Below are 13,336 nucleotides of genomic sequence, written 5' to 3'. Positions count from 1 at the left end.
TAATTGCAAGCTTTTAGGATAAAAGCTTATCTCTTATTAAATATGTGCGTAGTACCTAACATAGTGATCTCCGACTGTTGATGTTAGTTGTTAATTATTTGTAAGGTACAGTTTTATCTCCAAATATACTTTTTAGATTTCAGAGTGTCAAAATTGTGCAGGATTTTACTTCTGAGAGAATTTTAAAATGGCTATTTTTTGGTTTTCACTTTAGGTATCAGAGGTATTGAAATCTGGAACTGCAGATCTAAAAGTCTTTGTTAGAAGAAGCAGAGGGGTTTTCTAAAAATAGATAACTGATAGTTTCCTCTAGAATATTTGCATTTCAAATGGAGTCTGGTAGGATTTGGGAGGTACCATTTTGAGATATGAAATGTTACTTTCTGAAGCAGGGAAATAGTACAGATAATGTCAGTATATTCCTTTTAAATTCTAGCGTGAAACCAAGAGGAGGTTCAACTGGCATGACAAGGGATTGCCAGACCAGTGCAAGAGAGGAAGTACAGAGAGATGCAGTTTTCAGCAGGAAAGAATGATAGTAAAAGGTGTGGCTAGGGAGGTGTAGGACCTGCTTAGAGTTGTCAGAGAAGCTATGCTGGGCACAAAAGACAAAGTAAAGTACATGGAATGGTATTACTGCACCGATGGGAGAGAAAAGGAGCAGTCCTTCAACCTTTGAGCTAAAGTTGAATGAAGATGAAATCTTCCCTGTGATAAGAATGTCATAATGAATCAGGACCTTCTTTAAGTCTCGAAACAGATGGTTTTAGGAAGTAAACTTATTTCTCATCTGTGCTCACCTTCGAGACATCATTTACAAGCAGTGCAAGGAAAGGGGAGGACTTGGATAAGCATCAGAGATGCCTTTCTGCTTTTCCCACACTCTGAATCGGATTCCTCTTCTCCAGTCATTAAATAAAGCAGTCTTGCTGCTTGGTCATTTAATGTTTGTTCCTCTGACTCTAATCCATTCTATTTTCAGTATATACCTCAGAAATCTCTTCATTTAACCATATTTTTTTCTCATATTCTCCTCCACATTTTATATTTGTCTTCCCTGACAAAAATGTTCAACATTTCTAGTGTTTCTTTTAAGGAAAAAAGTAATAGCAGTTGTATTGTTTGCTTTCAAAATCCAAGAAATTGTCTGCACTTGACTACAGTTTTCATGTGTGCTATTGTAATTTAGCTACTGAACCTAAACATGATTAGAATGACCCATTTACACATAGAAATTGACATTTTATATTGTATTCTCTGTAGACAATCCAGCTACTACTAGAACACTTACATTTCACATTACAAAAGATACTTGCACTTCTGAACCAATATACAAGAGGTAAAATTTGCCTGTATAACTGCATAGCTCTATATTTGTTTTCATGCTCGTTGGGTAGCACTTTTAAATAAAATTACACAACTGGGTAAGTCAGATAAAAAGAGTGTAGCATTTGCAATTTAATCAGAGCAGTATGCTTTCCTTTCTCCCCCTTTCTTTACATTTCTTCCCTGGCCCACCCTGCTTCTTGCAAGAACTCTGCCATTAGGAAAGTATACTTATGCAAATGGAATTTTTTCTAGTAACCCCTCTCTTTGGATTGTATTTTCTGAAACAAGATATATTTAGGTTATTAAGAATGTATAAAAATTATCATCAATTACAAGCATGTACTATGTTTAGAATTCTTATCAGAGAGAATTCTTTACCATGTATTTATGAATTTTGGATGGTTTTGTAGTTAGGGATACTTGCTAGGAAACATCATAGTTCAATGTTTTCATTATCCCTGCTTTAATCTGATGGTTGTTAAATATTTCCAGGTACCTGAGCAAGTCTAGAATCTAACAGAAGTTGTTTTATAATAAAGAGTGTACTGTTTCTGGCCTATCAAAACTATAGCAGATTAATTGACTATTCAACAATGAAGAGATGGGAAGCTGCTTTTCCTAAGCACTGTTTGAATGAAAGGAAGCAAATACATGTGACTTCTAGGAAAACAAGAAACCTATTGATTTCTGCCATGTAGCTACTGAAGCATGAGTGTGAAGAGTGCATTGTCAAGTATCCTCTTTGTTATACAATTATTATGTGAAAGGGCTTATAACATGCAAGAATTACAAATCCAAGCTGAAAGCAGTGCAATTTTCAGAGCTTTAAAGCATTTTATACTACTGTTTCACTAAAAACTGAAATTTGTCTTGTACAAGTGAAATGGCAGTCTGGTTTTGCCTTTGTTTTATCTTCAAAATGAAGTCCGTATGCTTGTATTTGCATGCAAAAAGAAGAAATAACCTGACTGGAATAAAGTAGATGAATAAAAATTAATTTTCTCATAGGATAGGTCAGTATCACAAGGTATTTAGGTATGAAATGACTTCTGATATTCAAATTTTATTTAATATCTTATGAAGACCTACAGTTTGACTAGCCTAACCGTAGAATGGGATTAGGTGAAAGATTAAGAGATTGAAATAAGTAGTACCTTTTTAGTATTAAGTTTTATGGCAGTTGCATTCGTAGCCCCATGATGAATTTAAGGCTAGTCTTTCTGATTTTTAACTCTCAACTGAATTGCAAAGAAAATCGGGGTAAAAAAAGACACTTTTTAGCCTTATGCTTTCATGCATCTCAGTTGAGCTGTCTAACTGGGATGTAGAATATATTTGCACATGACATTATTACAAATTCTTATTGGGGGAGTGGGGAATTGATAGGACTGACAGACTTTGTATTGAAACTTCAACGCTGTTTTGATTGCATAAGTGCAATCAGTTCGGTGTTGCTTTTTTTTTTCCCCAAGTCTTGCATTTCACTTACCTTTAACAAAACCAAAACCACTAAGTTGTTGGGGGGTTTTTTGCCATCTTATTTCTTGTGTGGTATCTTTATCTTCTGGATTGGTGGTTTAGGCATATTTTCATCTTTTTATCTCATTAATAGCTCTGGTTGTATGCTGGAATTGTTTCGATTTGGTCAATGTCAGTTTAATCTAGTCATCAGGTCTGGTCTTCATTTTAATGTTTATTGTTAAAATGCTCCTTCATTTTTAAAATCTTTTTTCCCCCCTCACATTTCCTTTAGTTCTGTAACTACACTAAAAATCATACTTTAGTATACATGGAGATCTTTATGTCTTAGAAAAAATAATCTGAATATATTCATTGAATTATTGTAGTAGAAATCTACTGGACCATGTATAACAATTAACATTTTTCTTGTTAATTAAATCCTGTAAAGTACACTTTCTTCCAGAGTATAGCGAAATGCTCAATTCTTCTGCATTGGTACATGTCTTCTGCATTAGCTTAAGTTTGTTTTGAAGCTTTTGTGTTTGCTTAATGAAGTTTAAAAAAAATTATATAGTAAATACTGAACGTTGTCAGTCTTCAAACAATATATCTGAGAGCATACAAATGCCTTAGTAATAAATAATATAAGAGTAGATATTCTGTATGAGGGACGATTGAATTGTAATCTAAGTCATTTGGATGGATATCTGTGTACTTCCGTCTGATGTGTAGAATGAATAGTTCAGATACATTATTGTTTTCCCACCTGAAAATCTCTTGATCAGAGTTGCAAATTTAGTAGTAACTGTCAGATGCATTTCACTGTTGAATTGTTGTTTGTTTTCATTTATTAGTTGTTGAGTGAACATTTTGTTTTTGAAAGAAAATTAGTATGTAATCTTAAAAGATTTTAAAGGAAATTTCATTAAAGGAAAAATTATAAAAAGGTGGTTAGTCCACTATGGATTTTAGTAGATGAAGTAGGAAGAGATTCATGTACATTCTTAGAGCAGTTTAAAGGTAGTCCAGAACAGAGGGAAGTGACTACAATTTGACTCCTGTTTAGTGCTGTATGAACTGTCATCCCACTTGAGTGACCTAGTAGATGAGCTGTGCATTTAACTTTAAAATACCTTTTATAATTGTCCAATTAAAGTGATAATGTCTGATCATTGAAATTTGATAATGCATCCTCTGAACACTGAGCATTCTCTTGTGAAGATGAGTTAGAATAGTCCATACTGCCGATGACTGTTACTATATCTGCTTGTGTTTCAGTTAAACAGTTGTTCCGTGATGTAGACATAGCACAGTTATAAGGAGTAGATTTACATTTCTACAAACAGGACAAAGTAAGAAAGAGTAAACTGAATAGTGAAGTTAGTCCACGGAAGTTAACATTGGTTATAGATCTATGTGGACAATTAGTCATTATTTCCCTTATTTTGGAAAAGGAAATGAAACAACGGCAAAACCTTTTTGCTTTAATTGATGTACTTCTGTTGGTGTTTTAAGTGTCCTGAAATTGAATATTGAGAACATACCAAACACACTAAAGACACATAACTAAACTGGGGTTGTTTAATTGCAAAACCATGTCATCAGTGATCAGATAACTTTTCGTGCCTTAGCCCAAGAGGTATCCCTTTTTCAATGCTTATCACAAAGATGATTGTGTTTTCCCAGCATGGAGCAGTAATGCAGAAGACTGGAGCACAAAATGCATTTTGTCCGGATTTTAATGCCTAAATCTCAAAGTGCCATTAAGAATTTTTGCAAGACATATCATGATTTCTTACAGTGACTGCTCTAAGGATAGTTTTTTCTTATTGTAACATACCACTTAAAAAATCACATTTTGGGGAGAAATACCAATCTGGGTGTTAAATAGCCTGGTATCTTCTATCGGATCTTAGAATAATATAGAATCATAGAGTCGTTTAGATTGGAAAAGACCCTTAAGATCATTGAGTCCAACCGTTAACCTATCACTACCAAGTCCACCACTATACGTACCATGTCCTCGACATGTTGCTAGTCAACTCGGGAAAATTCTCTTTCTGTTTTCCAAGGGAAAAGAAGTAACTTTTTGCAGGCAAATGCTGCCATCCTCATCAATCTTTTTTTCTCATAGATCTTTTTACCTCTTGAATTACTGTGAATACCTAACTTCAAAGAAACTTGGGCAACCAGGTGTGAAAAATTTACATGACCAGAGATTCATGGCCGTATGAAATAAATTTAAAACAAGATGGATTGCATTTGAGCAAAATTGTCCGCTCCTACTCCTCTACCTTTTACATCTGGTGCTCTCTGATACTATAAATGTTTATTTAGCATCTCCTACGCTTTGCATTCTCTTTTTTAAAAATAAATTTTTGAAGGCTTGCAGTGGCAGCTAGTAGAATTCTTCCTAGAATCAGTACTCTTTTATGCCTTATAATTTTGTCTTTATTTGAAGAAAGAGGATTATTTGAGGTTTTGCTTTGTATACCATTATTCTCTCTTTTGGTACTGTTACCTCTCTCTTCTCAAAAGATGATGCTTCAGAAAACAAGTCTTCCAAAAATTGGAATTTTGAGAAGAACCTAGTACAAAACATTCATCCGGGATGACAGTGGTACATACTTGCATTCCTCCCACACAATAATGTGCTGTTTCTGAATTTTTTTGCCTGCAGAACTGAGACTTTTGTTTTCTTTTCTCTTAGTTATTTGCTTTACAAATCCATTATCAGGAACTGGTTTAAAGAATTCCTTGCAGAACTGCAATTGCATTGCGCTGTGAAAGCAAACATTGCTGTTGTGTAAATCTGTGAAAAGGTTTTCTTGAACCTCCACTTGACATTAGATGAGGGCTTAGCCTTGCTTATGTTTTGGGGCCACAGCTGTAAAGGTCGCATGTTTCTTGGCTGGTATGCAGTACCAGGTTTAGCTGTTCTTGCTCTCTTTTAAGTGCCTGTTCTGATGGCAGCTGCTGGCAGGCAAATCTCATTCTTGCTTGAAAAATTCAGTAGCCTGATTCCATGTCTGTTTTGGAAGCAGAAGTCATTAGTGTGTCCAGCTTTGGCATGAGGTATAGTAACCAACATGGTATTTTGCCTTAACTGGCTTCTTCAGTTAGGGACAGCCACTAGGGTAGGATCTGTAATTAATTTCAGATGACTTTATAAATTTATTTTTGTATTAATTCTTCTTGAGATGACATTTCAAACTAGTGGACCTTTGATCTGCCATATTGCAACCGTTCTTGGTCTAGTCTAAACCTTTACTTCCATACTACAACCTTCACTATGATTTTGTCAAATGCAGCAGAGCAGTCTGACTAGTGTACCACTAAACATTTTCCCTGTCTTTGTTCTTCCTCCTTTGTCTCCTACAGAGATCATAGTTTTGGTCCTGAATAGAAGTTACAACTACAGAAGCAACAGTCTACAGCTGAGAGATCTCTTGGGTGAAGCTGTACTCTTTCTGATGTGGACAGCTTAATTACCCAGCATTATGCCTGGGTATTATGACCAAAAAGGGTCCCAAAAGAATTAAAACTGGGGGTGGGGGGGAAGTGAGGAAAAAGAAGAAACCAGTCAGTCTGGCATGTATTTTGTTGGAACAGGATTTTTGTTTTTCATTTTAAGTCTACATCATGTCTTTGAACCATGAGAGGGCTTTTCTGTCAATTTTCATATGCCTTCCTAAACTGAGACTATAATTATTGTTACTCTGGACAACTACAATGATGGTGAAGAATGTTACAGATCTGATTTCTATGGAAACAGGTTTTTTCTTGGTGCATTTTTATTTTTAAGGTAAATACCAATAAAATCACTTTCAGATAGGATGACCTCTAAGCTTCATTGAAGGTACAAGGCCTGTTTTTGCATGGAATTTAGGCTTTACATTCTTGTGATTTTCCTGAAATGCAAAGTCTGTTCAGCAGGTCAGCTTGTTAGTAGCATCTCTGCTATGTGGCCTCTACAGCATTGCAAGTAAATTTCCATTTACGACAGTATTCATTTGTCCTATGGTCCAGGTTTTCTCCTTATACTTACCAAGGGAACTCTAATGGCTCACTTAATCAGTAGCTTATAGACAGTTTGCTGATAGCTGATGTATGAGATTCTCTCTGTGATACTGCCAAACTCTTCAACTGCTTAAGTTCTTCAGTCTGTTTCTAGAGGAACTGTGGTTCTTGACTAGTTTGTCAGGGAGCAGCAGGACAGGGAGACTGCTCGACGCATTAGTGCGAGCTGGGAGCTAAGGGTGACAGCAAGGCAGGCATGGACCAGTATGCTTACTGACCAGTGGTGCAATCCCACAGTTGCCAAACAAGAAGATCAGAGCAAGTCTAGTGGCAGTAAGACAGGCTTAGACAACAGTCCAGTGGTTATGAGACAAGCTTGTCATGAGGAGGGAGGCTTGAGGTCAAGCCAGGGTTTGACGTTGGTGGCTCAGGATCAATGAGGTACATAGCCAAGCAAAGGCATACCTGCAGCACGGCTGACACAAGGATCAAGAATGGGAGCCTGAACTTTAGCTCCCATCTGAGGGTGGAGGAGGCCCCTGGCAAGGTTCCACACAGGTTACTCAGCTGTGTTGTGTCAGCGTTGGTCTTGAGCACAGATGTCTTCACCCCTAGGATTGGGGAAAGAGGTTGCGAAGCCTGTTAAGTGCAGGGCCCTGACATGGTTATCCTAGGAAAGTTTTCACTATTTATGCTTGTAGCCAAAACCTAAGTTATGGCTTTCTGAATTCTAATTACATCCACTCACAGCTGTACAAAATAGTGACAATAATGATACTGTACCTTGTATTCTAGAAATTCTGCTATATTTTTTTTTATTTCTGATTGATATTATTTGCTACAGTATTGACAGAGCCCAGAGAGAGTCTAATTAATGTAACCTGGAAGTTAACTTTGACTTTGAAGTTCCTTTAACAAAGGAAGAAAGACAACTTTGGACTTGAAATGTTTGTTTAGAGCAGTTAAGGAAAGTAGTTTTACTCCACTATATTTCCCTGGATTAGTCAAATGAGAAGCAACAGTGAGACTTCTCTAGCACAGTACAAATACTGGCATCTGTTCATACCTAGAAATGATCTACCACTTCAAGCATTTGAGGAGATTAAGAAATGGATTATATGTTGCCGTTGAAAGGACAAGAAAATTACTTCATTTGATAACCTGTGAAACTGTTTAGGTGGGCCTATATCCCTAGTTAAGTCTGAGTCTCATTTCTGAATGCAGTAGTATAATATATCCTTTCTAGCCTTTACTGTCCAAATTTCCTTATTTCTCAACTAATTAATTTTTTCTTCAATGACCTCATAATAATAGTAGAATGAATGATGCTTCTGTCAATTTCCAAATATGCATTGAATAAATTAAAATTATTAGAAGGGACAGTTTAGTTATTGTTTAAAATGTTCTTTCTTGTTAACTAAGAAATTGGTAAAACCATAAAAGGGCCATTTGCCATACTATTGTGGGTGAAGCTATTGCTATTATATTGATACTGATAAATATGCACACTAAGAGATTGCAGGAGCCTCACAAAAACACATTAGCATTATTCTTCCAGAGGATTCACTGCCTATTTAGCGTGTTTCCAGTATTATTACCTCTTGCTGCCATTTCTAGTTCTGAATTGAAGGCTGCTTCTCTGCCTTACCCTCTTGAGTGAGACCTGTGGAAGTGTAACATGCAGGTTTCATTTGGGGTGACTTGTTCATCACTGGTGAAGTCCTAGCCAGGTATCAGTTAGAAGTATTTATGCAAAGAGTGTTGGGAGTTCTGCACGTTCAATTTAAATTAGTGCCAGGAGCTGTTTAATACAAAGTTAGATACTCGGTATCTTTTGGGACAGTGTTGCTCTCCCAAGCAATTTTTTTACTAAAGCCTTTATGAGCGCGTACTAGGGATGTTAGTTGCTGTCATTGAACCTTCAAAACAGAATGATACAGTCTATAGTATACCTTTTGTTTGAGCAGACTGACTTTTCTTCTGCTAGACTCTTGTAGCTGATGCAAAAGAAAGAGCAGACTTCACCACACAAAGTTAAGACCATGTGAGAAGAAGCATATGAGAAGTCATAGAAATTGTTCTGTGGGTTTCCTGTTCAGAATTTGTATGAAGCACTACTTAAGAAATAGAATTTTTCTTATGTACAGTTAGTATATTGATAATCATACCACAAAAGGAAACAGTCATTTGAGGAACTTTACAAGCAGTTCTGGATTTATCCAATATAACCTTGCAGTCTGTGACAGTATCCAGCACAATTCACAGCAGTCTTTCTGCAGATACCAGAAATACCTGGCAAGGCCAAATCTTCTCGAAGAATCTGCTGTATTTAGTCCCTTTTTTAGTTTTGTAAAGGCTTGTGAAGCATTCTGTATACCTAAAGATTTTTGTACAGCAGGGAAGTGTTTTCTGGCACAGTTGAAACATGCTATGCTCCAGTCTCGTTGAATCATAGAGTTGTAGAATATCCTGAGTTGGAAGGGGCCTACAAGGATCATTGAGTCCAACTGCTGACTCCACACAGGGCCACCTGAAAGTTAAACCGTGTATCTCAGACCGTTTTCCAAACACTTTCTTGAACACTGACAGGCTTGGGGCCATGACTACTTCATAGAATCATAGAATGCTTTGGGATGGAAGGGACCTTTAAAGGTCATCTAGTCCATCCCCCCTGCAATTGGCAGGGACATCTGCAACCAGATCAGGTTGCTCAGAGCCCCATTCAGCCTGGCCTTGAATGTTTCCAAGGATGGGGCATCTACCACCTCTCTGGGCAACCTTGTTCCAGTGCTTGACCACCCTCTCAGTGAAGAATTTTTTTCCTAATATCCAATCTGAACTTCCCCTCATGCAGCTTTGAGCCATTCCCTTGCTTCCTATCACTGGACACCAGGAAGAGATCAGCACCTCCCTCTCCACTCCCCATCATGAGAACGTTGTAGACAGCAATAAAGTTACCTCTCCATCTCCTCTGCACTTAGCTGAACAAACTTAGTATCCTCATCCATTCCTCAAAAGTCATGCCCTCCAGTCCTTTCACCATCTTTGTTCCTCTCCTTTGGACACATTCTAATATTTTTATATCCTTCTTACATAGTGGAGGACAATCTTTCAATCTTTTTTTTTTTTTTTTTTTTTTTTTGGACTTGTTAGCTATGATGTGCTTAATGCACCCTGGATATGGTTGGTCCCTTTTTTCCACCTGGGCACACTGATGACTCATGCTGAGTTTACCATCAACCAAAACCCCCAAATCCCTTTCTGTAGGGCTGTACACCAGCCTCTTGTCCCCCAATCTCTACATTGATCTCTCATTGCAGGAGAGATCAACTGCCTCTGGTTTCCTTCATTAGAGATTGGTTGATGTACCTAGGAAACATTAATGACTTCAAGGATCAAGGTTCTCTCTGTGTGTTTCTCCTCCTTGTAGTTTGTGGTATCCAGCAAGCAATCATCTCGGCTGAACTTCTTGAGAGCCAAAAGCACAGCATCCCTGCAGATCTTATTTACTCTAGAACATAAGTTGGGAATGCACCATCTTGTGCAAGAATTACAATACTGTGGTGTCAAAGAAATTTTAACATCTGTTGTTCATTTCTACTCCATGTGATCCCTTTCCCAATTGTGAGTCTCATCTCTGTGCAAAGACATCTTTTTTTTGTATCTTTATCTCCCAAGAAATCACCACATGCCATGCACCTGGTAATATAAGACAATTTACTCTTCATCAGAGAAGAAAACTTGGGTTGTAAATACTTATATGAATAACAATCAAGATTACAGATTTTCACATGCTAGAATATTTATTCACTAAATAGAACTCAGAGCATGGTCTTTGTATTGATAGTAACTTTATCAGTTCCAAAAGGTTTGTTTGAAAATTTAAATCTTCTGGAGACTGGCTTTCTTTGTCATATATATTATGTGCAGACTGCTTCCAATTTATTGTGAGAGGCATTTTCGCAGAAGAGTGGTGAATTTTACTTGCAGCCCTGAATATTTTATAGAAGTTGGAAACATAGTAGTAGTTCATGTGACTTACATGGTGTACACATTCACATGAAGTATAACCTGTTAGGCGATTGCTTAAAGAGAAGGAAGAGATATGCAGAGTTTTAGCTAAACTATGATTTTTGTCAGTTTGATTTTTCATCTATATACCTGATCTGAAAGTTGGTATGGAGAATTTTACTACCTATGCAATAAGGAGGAATTGTCCTTGACTTTAAGTAGGAAGACCATATCTGTAGTAGATTAAAAACCTTGTTTAAACCTGCTATGCAATTTCAGAGTACCTCTAACAACAGTTAGGCATTCCTCTTGTCTTGCTAGGTCATAACATTTTGAAACCTTCATAATGATGAGGTCAGATTAAGTGAATGAAGCAATTTAATTTGCCACCTCACATGTATGGACAAGCATAAGAATCTCATAAGAATGTTGCTGAAATCTGTTTAAGAACCCAGCCAAAACATGCATAGTAATTCTATTATTTCTCCGTAACAAAAATGTGGCGAGAACCAGTAAGTAATCCTTGTCTGGATTGGAGAATTTTTCAGTGGACTTGTGGAGAGTCAGTCCTGAGAGCAGCCCTGAATGCCTTCCATGAGCTTCTGACTACCTGGTTCCCTTCTGTTCCATTGCACCCTCTTGCTCTGTGTCACTAGGTGCTGCTCAGTCGCAGAGTTGTTGCTGACAGATGAAATACATGCCATCAGAGACTGCAACTCTGACACTCCAACTCTAGAGGTTGTCTTTGTGTGTTTTTGGCCCAACAGCACTTAATGTTTCTAGGTTTTTGTTTGTTGTCGTTTTTTAATATTGAATACACTAAGGAGTAATTCTTAAGCTATTTGATTATGTTCCTAGAATATTTTATATGAATACAGAATGCAATGAAATTAAAGTGCAAGCCAATTTAATAGCTGAGAAGTGCCCTTTCCCTAATATTGTGTAGTTTCCATTTCTTGAAATTCTTACACTAGCGATTACAGTTTAACCAAGCCTTTTGACCATATCCTACCATCGCTTCTATTAGCAAGGAATTCCTATTAGAGAACACATGCACTATTGAAGAACATTTAGAGAAGACTAGCTTTGGGTTGGGTTTTTTTTTTTTTTTTTTTAAAGTTGCAAAATTCATTTAAGGAGTCAAGTTTCATCGTTCAAAGGAATATGATAGTAGTATGGTTTCAGAATGTGTCATATCTGATGTTCGGGGTAGTAGTCCAGCTCAGTTAAGAACAAAGTATTTGTGCATTAAGTAGTTGGAGAACAGAAACAGTCTGTTCTGTTTCAAAGGTGACCTTTCATGTAGTTGGAGAAGTGGGTCCTAATTGTGAATGCTGAAAAGAATGGCTTCAGTGAATACTTGGCTAATCCTCTGGCTAAAATATGTTTGCACAAAGACTGTTGTGAATAAAATAAGCCGTAGGACTGTAGGACCCAAGTGTCTGTTGGAGCAGTGACACGTGTTGTTTGAATGCAATTCGTCAAATTGAAGAAGTGTTTCAAAGGCCATGTATTTAAACATTAAATAATATGTCTTCACATGGCAGAATGACTGTCTTAAGACACTTGAGTGCTTTCCATATCTGCATTCACACTTTGGAGATAAAATCACAAATGCTCAAGCTCTGAAGCATTTTCCCAAAGCCGTATTTGTAAGGCAAATAGATGCTTTCCTTAGGCTTGATGCACACATATAGAACAGCGTACTTGGAATATGCCTCACTATTCTGAGCCAGGTACTCTAGATAGAGCATCTGGTTATTCTTTGCAGGTGTGGGGTTTTTTCATTTTTTTTACCTATGTTAGTATTCTGTTGGCTGGCTTTATCTCAACTCACTCTTCCCAGCATTCACACCTCTGTAGTCTTCTTTCATGTTTTTGTTTGCGTGCTTTGCTTTGATGTGTGTGTGTTTTATTCCCAAGGCCTCCGAAACAAAATCTTGTGGGTTAAGACTTCATTTGATCTTTTTCTTTGTTTTTGCTCCCATTTTTCCAATGGTCAAATGGCATGCTCCAGTTAGCTCTTGTACAAACAGCCAATTTGGCAACAGATGGGTGCATGTTGTGCTTAATGTGTGTATAGATTGTATGTTTGTCTTGGTGTAACTTTTAGTTACCTGCAGAAGTCCAAACAAAAATCGTATTTTCTTTAGTACTCAGCAGCAACATACTGATGACACCATTGTCTCAGGAGGTACTCAACACGTCAGCCCTTGCCTGCTTGAGTCTTGAACCTTTCAATGTGGGTCATCTTCTTTTGCTCTGGGGCTGCTTTGGATCTCCGAAAGCTCTTCTCTATACTTTCCTTCAAGCTGACTTGGATGCCCTGTCTGCCATGCTATGAGTAAGCATGACAATCACAAGATGCACTTTCCAATTATGCAGATCTCTGTTTCCAGAGGGCATGGTTAACTTGGTTTTTTTGAGCCCCTGAATTGATTGTTCTCTGCTGATTGAAGGAGTTGCAATACCATGTACCAGTCCCCGGGGATCTTGTCCTCTGCTCTAAGATGAC

The 13,336-nt window shown here is 37.4% G+C and overlaps 1 protein-coding gene across 2 annotated transcripts in view; it reads left to right on the top strand.

The window, feature by feature from the left end:
* The window catches only part of RPS6KA5 (ribosomal protein S6 kinase A5), an 83,289-nt gene that overhangs the window by 30,695 nt on the left and 39,258 nt on the right, over positions 1-13,336 (top strand). The window lies entirely within an intron of this gene.

Source organism: Nipponia nippon, unplaced genomic scaffold (genome assembly GCF_047370975.1).
Source record: "Nipponia nippon isolate SJK-2023a ecotype South Korea unplaced genomic scaffold, ASM4737097v1 scaffold_11, whole genome shotgun sequence".
Classification (NCBI taxonomy): domain Eukaryota; kingdom Metazoa; phylum Chordata; class Aves; order Pelecaniformes; family Threskiornithidae; genus Nipponia; species Nipponia nippon.
Note: the sequence above shows the minus strand (reverse complement) of the source record. Positions and strands in the feature narration are given on the sequence as shown.